Genomic DNA, 15,918 nt, shown 5'->3' with positions numbered 1-15,918 from the left:
GTAGTAATGGATGGATACATAAGGTGGAAGGTTTATAAAGCGGTTTAGCATTGCGTTTGTGTGGTCGTAAAATCCTTGAAAGATTCATAAAAAAATTGCCTCTGATAATTTTTTAATAATTGCGTGTTTGTGATATCTTTTAATAATTGCCTCTTCATGATACAAAATTGCGTGTTTGTGATATTTTTTAATAATTGCCTCTTCATGATACAAAATTGCGTGTTTGTGATATTTTTTAATAATTGCCTCCTCATGATGCAACATGCAAGTATATATTGTTACATGGGGTACGAACTTTAATTTGTATTAAACCTCGTAAAGGCTACAAATACAATTGTTGTATGTGGTCCATACATACAACTACAATTTGTCATGTTTTATTGGCTAAAATTATGGATCCAAGTTATATTTGAATTCAATTTATATTTGACTCCTAGTTTTTTCTTTTCTTATGATGTGACAAAATTTTAATGGTACTGTATGTAGGGACCACATACAATGATTGTATGTGTATCAACTCTCTATTATGAAAGAGGTAGTGTTTTATTTGATTTATGCAAAACAAGGTCAATGAATTGTTGTGAAAACAATAAAAGGAATTAAAGGATAATTAAAACACATAAGCATTTATGGCTTCGGTCTACTAGAGCCTTTTTATGGGGGATTAAGAGCTAGCTTTTCTTCACATGGTAGTTTTTTTGTAAGAAATGACCAAACTGCCCTCACTTAACCAACTTACTCATCCCTTAATCATTTCATTAACCATACTCTATTATAACCAATTTAACTCATCTAATCTTACCCAAAAAAAAAAAAAAAAAAAAATCAAATATATCAACATTCATCTTCATCGTCAAATTTCTCTCTCCTCCTTCATCATCAAAATCTCACTCCTCATTCCTCCTTCAACTTCAAGATCTCACTCCTCCTTCATCTTCAAACGTGGTGTTGGGTTTCGGAGGGTAGTGGACGGCGTGGTGTTGGGTTTCGTGGTGGTGGTGGTTCAATTAGTGGGTTCTTGGTATCGATGGGATTTGGGTTTCGTGGTGGTGGTGGATTTATTGGTGGGTTTTGGGTTTCGTGGTGGTGGTGGTTGTTCAATTAGTGGGTTCTTGGTTTCGATGGGTTTTGGATTTCGTGGTAGTGGTTTAATTGGTGGGTTCTAGATTTCGTGGTGATGGTGGATTAATTAGTGGGTTCTGAGTTTCGTGGTGGTGGTGGTTTAATTTGTGGGTTTCGTGGTGGTGGGTTCAATGGTGGTGGTTTTCGGTGGCTTTTAGTTTTCGATGGTGGTGGTTTCGGTGGCTTTTGGGTTTCGGTGGTGGGGGTGGTTTTCGATGGGCTCTGGGTTTCGGTGGTGGTGGTGGTGATAGTTTTCGGTGGATTCTGGCTTCTGGGTTTCCGTGGTGGTGGTGGTTCTTTGTTTTGGGTTGGGTGGTTTGTTTTGGTTAATTGTGGGTTTTTTTTTAAAAAAAAAATTTGGATTAATACTTAAGTAATGCCCTTATATTTCAATAATCATGTTTAAAAACTTTTGCCTTGGAGTCCGTGCTACCCCTTTGTTGTAAATAATTGTTAACGGAGGTAGTTATGGAGTAAGTTAGTTGAAATCTATTACTACCTCCGTTACATGTTATGTGCAACGATTAGACATTTTCCCTCTCTGCTTTATGTCAAATCGTTGCACATAACCTGTAACGGAGGTAGTATTAACACTCCATTATGATACTTTAATTCATGGAGATGTATCAAAATTAAGTTATGCTTCATCCTTTACTTCAATTTATCTACAAACTTTTTTGGATCTTTGTATTAAACCTTTTTCTTTGGTAGATTTATGCTCTTACTTTCTTCATTCTTTTTAAGTTGCCATGCAAGTGGTATAACATACTCTTTTGTCTAGAGATGTCAAAAGGTGACACGACCCGAAAAATTTTACCCGCACCTAATCATGACCTGATCGACCTGTTTGACTATTAATTTGGCACAACCAAATTAATGTCAACACCTTATACTTGATTTATTAATGCTTTCATATTTCAACTTTGTACCACAATTTAAACCAAACTTTATAAACTCATATTTGAACTTATATGAAATTGTTTATCCTAAAATAATTTTTTTTATTTACAAAAAGTAGTTTAAACTTACTTGCTGGAATATGAACTCATCTGAAATTAATTCTCTTACCATAAATGAAGAAATTGGTGATGATTAAATGTGAATGTCAGTATATGAACAGTTAATAAACCGACCCGAAAAATGTACTAGAACCTGAATTGACCTCACCCGACACTAAACCGACACATACCGACCCGCTTACTCGAATTAACAACTCTTCTTTTGCCTCTAATTTAATGGTATAGAAATGTACACTTGCATGTTGCATCATTTTGACTTTTTAATTTGCATTAATTTTATACTCCCTCCGTCCCATTATTTCGTGCCTGTATTCCTTTTTAAGTGTCCCAAAATGTTCTGCATGTTTCTAAAAATAGCACATAATTATTACTTACTTTTTATCGTTCCCATACAAAATACACATATACCAAAAAAATCATTACTTACATTTTATCTTTTTCACACAATATTCTCTACTATTTCCATACAATATTCTTTATTTTTTATCTTTCCTATAGAATCTTTCCCTACTTCCACCTTTTTCCTTAATTACCGTGTTTTTTGATAAATAAGTACGGAGTATGAAATAATGGGACGGAGGGAGTATTAATCTGAATTGACCCCTAATTATAAAACTAAAAAATGAATTTAATAAACTATTATAAGCTGCTGTATAAATCTCATCAATGCATGTCTTTGTTCACAATATTGGCCATGCTTGGTAACAATTTACTCACCAACTATTACAATTCAAAATGCCCTAAAAAAAAGTCTAATTATTCATGTCAATTACTTTCAGAGCACCAGTTTTCGACAGAATTAGGCTTTGCACTCTATTTAGTTTTTGTATACTTGTTCATTGTTATCAAGAAATTGTATGATTATTTTTCATTCAATTGATTTTACAATTATTTATTTATTCAGATAGTGGATCGCACGAGAATAACCTAATTACCATATAATTTTGTTGGATTTACTGATCTCTTCCTCTCTAAAAGCTATTCCTAATTTGTCCTCCTTATACAATTCACAAGCCATTGATTGAAAAAGCTCCTTGATTCAACATTTTGGATGTTAAAAGGTTTATGGAGAATCCACTTTTATTTGGATCCATATCAAACACATACTACCTCCGTTACATATTATTTGCAACGATTAGACATTTTTCCTCTCTACTTTATGTCAAATCGTTGCAAATAATGTGTAACGGAGGTAGTACAATAATTCTTTGTCGGGTTAAACAACTACTTTAGCCGCATAATGTGAAATTAAAAGCTCATGAAACCTCATGATATTTAACGGTTGAATCTGAAAATACATTGACAAACATGAAATTTAAAAAGATACAACTCTTTCAAAATCGAAGAACTAGCAATTAAGGGCTTGTTTGACATCAGTTTTGGTTTTTAGTTTCTTGTTTTTTTGAAAACCAAAAAACAAAAACAGGAAACAAGAAAAAGGTGTTTCCATTTTTCTGTTGTCAGTTTTCAAAATTATCATAATTTTAAGGAAATTTTAGATTTTAACACCATACAAATCAATGAAAATTGATATTAACACCACCCAAAAAAAGTTTATTTTAACACCACATAAAAAATTGAAAATTTGAAGTTACCACCAAAATCTTGCTTCTGTTAACGGAACTGTTATTGGGCCCCACTCCAACGGTCACTTTTTACAATTCTCTCTTTAAAAGCACGATTCTCTTCATTTCTATTCTTTTGTGAGCAAATTTGTGGATTACATAGGTTGATCCTGGTATCAATTCATTCAAAAAAGTGATTTCATATCAAGAATTCTAGGGTTTGCTGGGAAAGAGGAAGGAATTGAAGGTGGTAACAGGTATGTTTGTTCATACATCAAAATCGCACTTTCTCTCCAATGTAATGGCAAATTGAGCTTGTTTGGTATGTATTTAATGCTTAAATTACCTTAGTTTAGCAATTCAGTTATGTATTATGCTGGATTTGGTGGTTGGATTAGCATTGTCGCAGTTAATTGGTCAATTTCGAAAATTAGGGTTTATGTGAAATTGAAATTGGGGGCTTTTATGGTAGACGGGTTTAATTGAAAGTTTTTTGTTGAGAATTTGAATTCGTATGTGTACAGAGCAGTAATTGTTATATTCATCTTAAATTGATGCAGATTATGTCTTCTTTGAGCTATTCTCCTTCAAAGGAGAAAAAATGCAATTGTGGAGTGCCAATGGCAAGGCTAACTAGCTGGACTAGGGAGAATCCAGGGAGGAAGTTCAGAGCTTGCAAGTTTTATGATCCAGTCACAGAATCAAGGGGGTGCAAGGTCTTTGAATGGGTTGACAAACCTGATGGGACAGACTGGCAAACAGGGGTTATCAATAACCTCTTGCTGGATAAGAAGCTGCTTAAGGGTGAAGTGAATGAGTTGAAAAGGGAAGTTGATGATATCAGTGGGCAGAGGAGATGTCTACTTAATGAAGTTGACAATTTGAAGATTAGGTGCAAGGCTTTGAATGGTGAAAGAAAGAGAATGAACAGGGACTGCAAGGCAGGGGGGGCTCTTTAGTGCATTGTATGTGGGTGGGCATGGCTATCTGTATTAGTTTGTCAATTGGTGTAGTTTTCCTAATGGTTAGGGGTGTTTAGTTGTAATAGAAGTAGGTGTTTGAATTGTTATTTTGTGACTTGTAGTGTTGGGAGCTTTTGTGTAATGAAATTCTAAATATTTTAGTGAATGAATTCCAAGTATTTATAATCATGTGGTTGATGTTCAGTTATGATGGTTTTTGAAAAAAAATTGAAAGCACATGCATGCAGTAAAATAGGGAATTATTGCCAAATTAGTTAACAGAACATATATATTCATAAATAGTTGCCAAAAGGTTTTTACTTGAACCTGTCTTCATGGCAATTACAGCCATACAAAATGTACACCATCCTAATATCTCTGGTTGTTCAAATGCTAATGACAAACAAACAAAATGATGACATAAATATGAATTCAAACATAATATTGTTTTCTAGCTATTACATCACTGAGTGAGGTTAACATCCTTGAAATTTTGCAGCTTGGCCCTAATTATCACACCTGTGTGTGATGGTTGTTGAACTGTTGTTGTTGCAGGCTGACTTGAGGAACACTTAGAAGTTTTGTGTGGATGCTGAGTAGTGGTTGTTGTAGGTTGGCTGGAGGAAGGATTTGCCTTTGACTTAAACTGCTGCTTTGGCTTTGGTTGACTTGAGCTTGGCTTTGGTTGACTTGAGCTTGGCTGACTTGAGCTCTGTTTTAGGGAAATCACAACATAGTCAGCTTACAGGATCAAATTCATAAAGTTACAGAAACACAAGGTTCAAGGTTTATACCTTTTATGCAGCTCTGAGTTCTTTCTTCTTCCTCTCCTCCACCATCCAAGGAGTGTTGGAGGGTGGTCTCCATGGTTGCCTTGGCTCCTCAGTTGCTGGTGAAGGAGTGTTTTTGCAGGTATTGGCATAATGACCAAAACCTGCACACTTACTGCATTGTTTCTGCCTCTTTGCTGTCTGTGGTTGTGCAGTTGCAGTAGAACATTCCCCTGGTTCCAGCTTCCTTTTTTTGCTCTTTGGTCTTCCAGGATGTACCTTAAATGCTGGAGGCTGTGGTCCCCTCATACTCACTCTCTCCCAGTGTTTAGGACCAGGCATGGGTTGGATAGGGGGTTCATAAGCCTTCCTGTATGAGTCCATGGTGTAGTAAGGGTCCACATAAGCCTCTATGTCACCCCTAATGTCCATCATGCATGCATAAGCATGGACACAAGGAATCCCAGTAAGTTCCCAATGGTAACACGTACAAGTGTCCTTCTCCAAATCCACACACTCTTGATCATCCATCAACTGCACTTCAAATGTTTGCCCTCTAGATGGTTGCACAACACACTTCCTAGCCACAAATTCTATCCTAGCCAACACATGTCTCACATAGGGGGTAAGGTTGCTGGAAATCTTTTTAGAATCCTCCCACTTTTCATTGTTCCTATTCATTACATACCTCCTCATCCATTCCATTTGGGTGAGGATAGGCTTATCTCTGGCAGGCCTGATGACTGCATTGAAAGTCTCACACATGTTGTTTAACAACATGTTGGACTTGCAGTTAGATGAAAATGCATGTCTTGACCAAGACCTGGGGGGAATGTTCACTAAATACTGATATGCATCCTCTGATAACTCTTTGATAGAGTCCATGGCAAATTTAAAGTTAAACTCACAAAATGCAATAATGTAAACAACTTAATGTAAGAGTTTATAGGTACTACGCAGCGGAAAAACATGAATCATATTCTATCAAGTACCAATCCCAAGAATCACATGCATAACACACAAGACACATAATCATACCTTTGACGCGTGAATTCCACGAAGCTATTCGACAGGCAAATCAGGGAGAGAATAGAGCCCCAAGCGTTGCTCCTCTACTTAGTCCACGAGATTCGAACGAGCCGTCCACCAATACTAGATTGGTCGAGTGATTGAGGAAAACTGCGATCACCACCTTTATGGACAACCGACCACCGCACGAACCACCACCACCATGACACACCACCGGCGCCTAGGAGGAGGAGAGAGCCGTGTGAGAGAGAGGACTTTGAGAGGGTTGGGTTTCGTGTTTGCTAATTAGGGTTTGATCACACTGATCAGTTAATTGCTTACTTGCTGCAAACCTAGGCACCTAGTCTATTTATAATCTCATTATAATTAGATTAGGTCATAAGCCCAAAAACTCCCTTGTCCACTCCATATGGCCGGCCACCTAGAGTGATGAGGCCCATGATGGGCCTCGTCCTCTAATGCTCGATCTAGCTCCTTTGTGTGACCTTATAGGATCCGTCCAATTGGGCTTTGGGCTATTTTACTAGTCCAAAGATCGTTAGTACCTCTAGCTATGGCAAAACGACGACCCAAATGTACGAACTTAATTATCTCCATAATTTGATCCATTTATATATCTAGTAATTGCACACGACGAAGACATAACTCCTTCACTTAAGACAAGCACATTCCCACACATATGCATACAAACATTAAATAAGTATTGGAATGGGATGACTTACTGCAGTTGTTGATCTGGCTGTGCCCAAAACAATTCTTTGAATGTTGACCCAGTGAATTTGAGCTTGAAATTTGCCCAAATGTGCCTTACACATAATCTTTTTTCAGCTTTTGGTACTATATCAGCCATTGCTTCCAGAAGCCCCTACCATATTCATTCACAATATCAATAACTCATCCTAATTACTTACACAAAGAAAAAAAAACAAGTACAAATGAAAATGAAAATGTGCAAAAAAAAAAGGCAAAAAACTGTTATCTTTTGCCTGTCTGACATTATTGTCAGCCCTTCTCCTTGATCATGTGTGAACATTGCCATTAGAGACTCTAGGAACCAACCCCAGCTATCTTTATTCTCTGCCTCCACTGTTGCCCAAGCTAGGGGGAACAGGTTGTTATTCCCATCCTTAGCTACTGCCACCAATATAATTCTAGGATATGCACCCTTGAGGTGACAACCATCCACCCCAATCATTGGCCTACAACCCTTAGCAAACCCATCTCTCAAAGGCCTTAGACACATGAACATTCTCAAAAACATAGGGGGCTCGGGACTGTATATACCTTCCACAACCACATTGCACCCAGACCCAGGGTTATACTTCATCACAACCCTCCCATAATCCCACACCCTAGCATATTGCTCCCTTGCTGACCCATATATGATGAGTTTAGCCCTACACCTAGCCATCCATGTTTTAAAGTCATTAAGAACCCTGGCCCTAATATCCTTAATTCTCCATGCAGAATTACACCTAAACTCCTCTAGATATCTGTCTGCAATGAACTCAGCAGTAATCATCCTATTCTTCTTGACTCTAAGACAACTGTGTTTCAATTTTTAGCTTTTAATTTGCCAAGTTTCCTGCTTAACCAGTTTTGATGCATACACCTTAAAATGACACTTTACCCCCCCCCCCCCCACACATGTACATGCAGACATTCTACAAGTATAACTATTGAACTCACAGTCACATCTATACCTACACTGCACTGTAATCCTCTTAGAGTCATTATGCAAGAAATAAAACTCATACCTCTCTTGAATGGCATGCAGTCTCAATACCCTTCTCAATATTGCAGCATTCTTGAACTTCTGCCTCACCTGCAGCTGGATGGGCTTCTGGAAGTCCACATCTTCATTAAACCATGGAGCAGTATCCTCCTCTGAATCAGATCCACACAAGCTTCTTGAACTCTCTGAATCACCTTCATCATCCTCTGGATTGACCCTAACTGTTCCTGTATCCAGGTCATCTTTCAGATCTGACCTCTTATCTTTCACAACACCCTCATCTATGCCACTTCCCTGCAGTTTCCTCAAATTCTTGTTAACCTTCTCTAAGATGTCCTTAGACCCTTCAATAAACCATTCTTCATCCCCTTCATCAAATTCTTCTTCACCTGGTTCCCAATCTAGGTCTTCATCACTCAAATCTGAGCTAGAGTAATCAGATTTATTGCCACCATCATCATCCTCTTCAAACACCAATGCTTTAGCCTTTGCTGAGGCTTTACCTTTGAGCTTACTCTTCTGTTTTGAACTACCAGACACTCCAGCTTCTGCAACCTTCCCCTTCAGTTTCTCCCTTGGTGGACTTTCCTCCTTTTCAGTCTCAGTCTTCTTAAATCTAGGGCTTCTCCTAATACTGACAGTTGAAGTACTTTGACCCTTCTTCCCTTTTTTAGTAACTTTATCCTTTGGCTGGGGATTGGGTTGGGCCTTAGTTGTGGGCTTCAAATTAGGCTGTGCTGTCACAAAGACTTCTACATAACCCTCTCCATTTCTAGTCTCTAAAAGGCCCCTCACTTCATCACTGTTGACTAGTTCCCTTCTACCAGTGTTAAAAGTTTTCCCCTTCTGACTATACCAACAATTGAAATAGACAGGCACCTCCATATCACCATTAACAAATCCATGAATTGCAGCTGACCTAATCTCCTGTACATCCAACTTAGACACTGGGACTTTTCTTCTCCAATAACACCACCCCCCACACCAACAAAGCAACTGTCTATCTTTGCTAACTCTTTTAGGGACAAATGTACCCCCCACCCTTAGACAGATGTCAACCATATCTTCATTTTCACCCATTATCTACCCACCAATAACACAGATACAATAGTATTATTAATTTATTATAAGACATATAATATCAACACTTTATTAATCAACTACAGTAATTGAATATTTAACTTCAAATATACAAATAAACAAATAATCCAGTCCAACATGCATCAATAAACAAATCACACATATACAGTCTTCAATAAGTTCATTCACATAAACCCCAATTAATTAGTGTCAAATTTCAACCTAAACCACCAATTAACCTAATTCGCAGTCAATTTCAAAATAATCCCTTTTTCTAGGGTTCTCAGTTTCAGTTGCCAAAGTAACCCCAATTAAGCATAAAATTGCAAAATTGACATCAACCATTCACCAATAATAGACGAAATTGCTGTAAAAAGATAAAAAAGATACCTTCTTTGGAATCTTTCACCTGTAATTGTCAGATTGCCAGCAATTTTCGCCCTTTTTTTGAAGATGGATGACGAAATCCTCGAACGCTTTTCTTCTGCTAATGACAGCTCCCTTGTACTTTCCTATCCCCAACCACACAAATTTTAAGCAATTGAATGCCCTAGATGAAGATATTACTTTGAGTAGATGAAAATTCAGAGTGAATTCAATGAAGATGGTTAGAAGTAATCAATGAAGAGGAAGAATCGTGTTTACTAATGTGAAATTTGGAGGCAAACCTAAAACATGGGACCCACGTCACTTTTCCGTCACAGAAACCGTTATCTGGTGGTAACTTCAAATTTTTAATTTTTTATGTGGTGTTAAAATAAACTTTTTTTTTGGGTGGTGTTAATATCAATTTTCATTGATTTGTATGGTGTTAAAATCTAAAATTTCCTAATTTTAATAAGTTTATATAATTTTTGATTCATTCTGGGACTCATATCATATACTTTTAGAAAACAAAAAAAAAACAGAAATCCACAGCAATGCCAAACGAACCCTAAGTGATCGAATTTTTAAACCATTGAGAATTGAGCTTAAATTACTAAATTAGCATCATATCATTCATATGAAATTTATACATATTTTAGATTGACACACACATCAAATATATTAACATGACTTAATAAGTATACAAACATATTTGCTAATGACAAGGGAGCAAATTATAATTCTTCAAAAAAAAAAAAAAAAAAAAAGGTAGCAAATTATAGATAGTACGGCGATGTCCACTTCACCTTATTTTTGTTGAATTGAAATTATTTTGATCGAACTGAAATCATTTTCAGCTGATATTAAATTATTTATACTGAACTAAAATTATTTTTACTAAATTGAAATTTTTTGCTTAACTGAAACTATTTTTGCTAATTCTCTATTATATTTCTTCTTTAAACTTACTAATTTTTACTGAATTATAATTATTTATACTGAACTGAAATCATTTTTACTAAATTTAACTTATTTTAATGAACTGAAATTTTTTTACCAAATATTATTTGTTTAAGGTGAAGTGAGCAGGGCCGTAAACGTTATTTTTCAACAATATAAATTAACTTAAACAAATCATTATTAAGACCTTGTGATTTTGGATATGAACTCATCAATGTTCCTATCGGAAGATCCACCCTTAGAAATTGCTTTTTTCATTAACAGTTTCCATTTCTTACCATTTTCAATGAACTCCACCCTTTTTCCTTCCATCACTTCAATTATGCGTTCCTTAATTTCTTCTCTTTTTACATGCCCTTCCTTGTTGACCTTCACTACTCTTACTCCTACTTTCCACACATCCTCAACAAACTTAGCAACCATAGGTTGGTCGGTCCATCGTGGCATCCCTATTAAAGGGACGCCCATAACCAATGCCTCTAGTGTCGAGTTCCAACTACAATGAGTAAAGAAACACCCAATTGCCTCACTAGAGAGTACCTCTAGTTGTGGACACCATCTTACAATTAGGCCTTTCGCGGCTACCTCATCAACAAAGCCCTTTGGAAGCTTGTCTTCCTCGGAAGCTCGAACCACCCACAAGAAGTGATGTTCGCTTTGCTTCAATCCCCATGCTAATTCTTCGGTTTCAGCCTTTGATAGACTTGCCATGCTACCAAATGAGACGTAAACCACTGACTTTGGTGGCTTCATGCTTAACCAATCGGTGATATTAGGATCAATGTGGTAGAGACTAAGGCCATAATCTTTATCATGTGGAATTCGGTTGTCTACGTAAAATGATGGAACTGTTGGGCCAATTGTTAACAATGGACATTCGTTGAACATTACATCAACTATCTGAGATCAAAATTAAAAAGAGGCTTCACATCAGTTAATATACATACTAGTTTAACTCTCGTGCCATACATGACTTTTCTAAGTTTTATAGCGAATTATAGTGTTAATTCAACAATAGTATAATTTTTATGAAACATAATTAATTACTTGAATTTTCATTTATACCGTACCCATGCCAATGAGTCAAGGTTATTGATGCATATGAATATGCAAATAAAATAAATGAAAGAAATTTTATACTATATATTCCTATTAAAAATTGGGAAATTGTTGACTCATCATTGGCATATGAGATTTTTCTAAGTTATATATGTGTCGTATGCAAGTACACACACTTAAAATATAAGTGGATTAGCTAGTAGAAAGTTTCATGATACTATTAGACCATCTAATGATACTATGTCCACTAATTCCTTATTGGTGCAATATTAATCATTGAATGCATGTCGAGACAAAGATGGAGTGTAAGAAAAATAAATTTTAAGCTATTTGTTAAAATTAACATCATTCACAAACATGCTACTCGTATAATAATATATGGGGTGTGTTTGCATGACGAATGAGCTTATGCTAATATAATATATTTTTACTTCCTCCCAACGTAGGTCGTAAATTATTTGTTGAAAATGAAAACTAGGTAGTAAATTAAAGGAAATTTCCTTTTCTTATGGGGGTATTTTCGTGAATATATCTATCAATAGTTTTTTCATTATTGTAGGCTTCATAATTGAATAAAGTTGAATAAAGTTATTGGTTTAATTTATTTACGAAAATACCATGTGAGAAACAAATTTTATTTCTCACTATGAGAAACTAAAGCATCCCCGTAGTAAAGGGAAATTTCTGCAATAAGTTGTGCATCAAATAAACAAAACCATACTTCACAGTCACATGGCTTAGAGCATGAATACATTACCTCTTCCTCCAACTCGTAGACAGTGTTGACAAGCACAAAATCAACCTCATCTAAATTGAAGTATTGGTTCAAAACCAATTCATAGTAAGCTGGATAAGACCCCGACGAGCTCACAAAAGATGGTAAGCCGTCAACTTCCAACGGAGGTTGCCTCCGGAATATGCACCATTGGTGAAGAAATTGGCATCAAAAGCTTCCTAAGGTAAATCAAGTAATAAATATAATTTACCCCACATGGTTGGGTAAAAAAAACAGCCCCAAGTAGTCCATACTTTTTAGCAACGTTTAGACCCCACGGTAAAAATGGATCATACACTATACAAGTTATAGGGTCATGCTTACTAACATGTTCCTCTATAAGGTCTCCTAGGGTTTGAGAACCAACGGTCTCAAACCTAGCAAAGTACGCAGCAGAACTTTCTGCCCCCGCATATCCACTATCATCGTAACCATCACTAATGGTCACGAGGCTAACGTGGTCATCCGATTTAGGGTTTATGGGGGTGGAGATGTGCTTAGTGATGGCTAGGGATGCTTTGACACCTTTGGAGACTAGACGTCTACAAAATTGTAGCATGGGAGATATATGTCCTTGACTTGCATAAGGTAGAGCTAGAATATGAGCTCTAGGGTTGTTTGTGATATTTTCCATGTGGTTAATTAGATCTTAATTTGGTTTTCAATTGTAGTAATGGATGGATACATAAGGTGGAAGATTTATATATAAAGTGGCTTAATTAGCATTGTATATGTGTTGTCGTATAGTAATTCCTCGAAAGATTGATAAAAAGATTGCCTTGACTTTTAAGCTAATTAAAATTTATTGTTGCATGGGGTACGGTGCGTGGTCTTTAATTTGCATTAGACCTTTTGTTATAAAATAGACGGTGTTTTATTTGATTTGTGCAAAACAAGGTCAATGAAATAATAATTGTTGAAAAAAAAATAATAAGATAATCAAAATAAACACACAGGAAGACCTACTTCATAGGTGAAGGATTAAGTCCATTAAGAGCTAGCTTTTCTTCACTATAATGGTATTAATGGAGAAAACAAGAGTATATAAGGAGACATGAGTTGAGCCTTTAATTTTAATGGCTTAATGACATAATTAATTAACCTAAGTCCCAATGAATCTAATTATACTTTAATGACTTCCCAAGTAATATGCTTATAACCATCATCAAAAATCCGTAAATATGTGATAACTTATTACGCAAAAGATCAAACGGCAAAGAAGAAGACATGAGTCACAAATATGAGCTGAGCAACTAGCCCGATGCGTGGACACGCAACCTCATTGCGCATACGTTGTAGGTAATTAGGTACTATATTGCGGAATTTCAATTCATGAGTATTTGTATGTAACAAAGAAAACGTGAATAAATATTAAAAGATCACATTATAGTTAGAATAATGCCATTGCAGCGTGATATTCACGAAAGCTTGAATATGAGCTTCTCTAGGGAAAATTAGAGTTGCAAGTGTTGCTCCTCTACTCGGTCCACAAGCACAGATTGAACCACTACCAAAGCTAGTTGGATAGGAGAAGATCTAACCACAAACTACTCCTCTTTCTTGGAGTTTGCACCGGCCACACGTGTGAGGGAAGAGAGATAGAAAGCTTGTGTTGGTTTGTGTTTGCTAATTAGGGTTTGCAATTATTTGCTTAATTGTTTAGTTCCCTAAGAACCTGATTATAAAAGGAAAATTTCACAAGAATAATCCAACATTTACCTCGTTCTCCCAAAATAATTCAAGCTTTCAATTAACCCTGAATAATTCTAAGTTTACTACTTATTTTCTCCAAGAAACCCTAGTAGGTCACCCAACCCTTTACTACATGTTACCATCCACGTGACACTTCCTTATTGACCAATTTTTTTTTTTAAAAAAAAAAAAAATTCTGAAAATTGGCAAAAAAAAATAATAAAATAAAAAAAATAAAATAAAAATCCTAAAGATTTTTCTATACTTCCCCTTCCTGCTGCTTTCACTCTCCTTTCCCAACCTCCATTATCATCCCACCTACACCACTCAACACACCATCCATGACCACCACCAACACCACCACCTACCACAACCTCAATACACAAACATCACCACTCAATATAACAACCACGACCAACCCACAACACAACCGCAAACAATATCCACAAACATTAACGATTTACAACCCACGACAGCGCGCCGCAATCAACACCAACCAAAAAATAACCCCTGCTTATTCCAGCCCATAATTGAAGATGCCCAATTCAGCCCCAAATTCAATTGAAAGAGAGACAAGAGAAGAAATATTAAGGTTTGACGAGGAGGTGTATGTAGTAAGAGGAGTTTGATAAGGGAGGGGAAGGGGTGACGTGAAGGTTTAGGGAGGTGAGGTTGGAATTTCGGGCTGGGTAGGTGGGGTTGGGGTTTCGGGGTATGGGTGGGGCTGGTGGTTTCAGCTAGGTGGGGTTGGTGGGTTTTGAGTCTGGGTAGAAGTGGGGAAAGGGTTTAGGGCCTGGGTTTGGGTTTGGGTTTGGGTGGGGTAATTAAGTTGAGGCAGAGATCGTGGTGGCGCAAGTTGTGGTGGCTGAAGTTCAGGTGGTGGCTGTAATGGAGTTGAAAAGAGAGAAGGAAGGAAAAAATAAAAAATAACAATTTTCCTGAAGTTCAGGTAACCACTCAAATAGGCTTGGTATAAGAGAATAAGTAGTAAACTTAGGATTATTCCAGGTTAATTAAAAGGTTGGATTATTTTGGGAGAACGAGACAAAGGTTGGATTATTCTTGGGAAATTTTCCAATATAAAATCATATTACATTAATTATTTCTTAGCCAAAACTCCTTTCCTCCCCTCCTTTACACCTTATGGCCGACTACTATGGACTAAGGCTTAAGATGGATTTTTGTCCCTTTGTTTAATCTACACCTTGTATATAGAATTCATTCAGTTAGGTACTGGGTTATATTATTTCAAGCCCAAATTTCATCGGTACACTCTAGCAAAGGCATAATGACGACCCAATTAAATGAACTAATTATTACTGTTTGGGTCCAATTTAGTCCAATTGGGGCTAGTCATTAAATGATCCAATTAAAAGCCCAAGGTCAAGGTTCAACTCTCCAATTGTGCTAAAGTCAAGGTCAGTCCACCAGACATGTCAATTGGGCCCCGGCCCACATTCTCCACATGTGCTAAGGTATAAAAGCCTTCAATTCATTCATTTGTGGGGATATACAAAAAAAAAGCCTCAAGCAATTAATTCTCTTGCATAGCTTTCTCTCTCTACACATTGTACTGACTTTAGCATCGGAGGGGCCTTCCTCGGCAACACCCCCGAGGCTAGTTTACGTGTGTTTGCTGTGCAGGAAACCTTCGGCCCAACATCCCTTGGACCGAATCCAGTCTTCACCACTTCAGCGGGCCTTCGGCAAGGCCCCATTGTTTTCACCCGAAACAATTTGGCGCCGTCTGTGGGGAGGACTTTCAAAAATCTTTAAGCCAAATT

At 36.8% G+C, this 15,918-nt stretch overlaps 1 pseudogene; it reads right to left on the bottom strand.

Annotated features, from left to right (window-relative positions):
* Positions 1 to 10,788: 10,788 nt before the first annotated feature.
* On the bottom strand, positions 10,789 to 13,076 carry LOC145632581 (UDP-glycosyltransferase 74F2 pseudogene; annotated as a pseudogene).
* Positions 13,077 to 15,918: the final 2,842 nt, after the last annotated feature.

The sequence above is a fragment of the Chenopodium album genome, chromosome 5 (genome assembly GCF_948465745.1).
Source record: "Chenopodium album chromosome 5, dcCheAlbu1.1, whole genome shotgun sequence".
NCBI lineage: Eukaryota > Viridiplantae > Streptophyta > Magnoliopsida > Caryophyllales > Amaranthaceae > Chenopodium > Chenopodium album.
The sequence above is the reverse complement of the archived record's forward strand: the minus strand, read 5'-3'. Positions and strand labels throughout refer to the sequence as shown.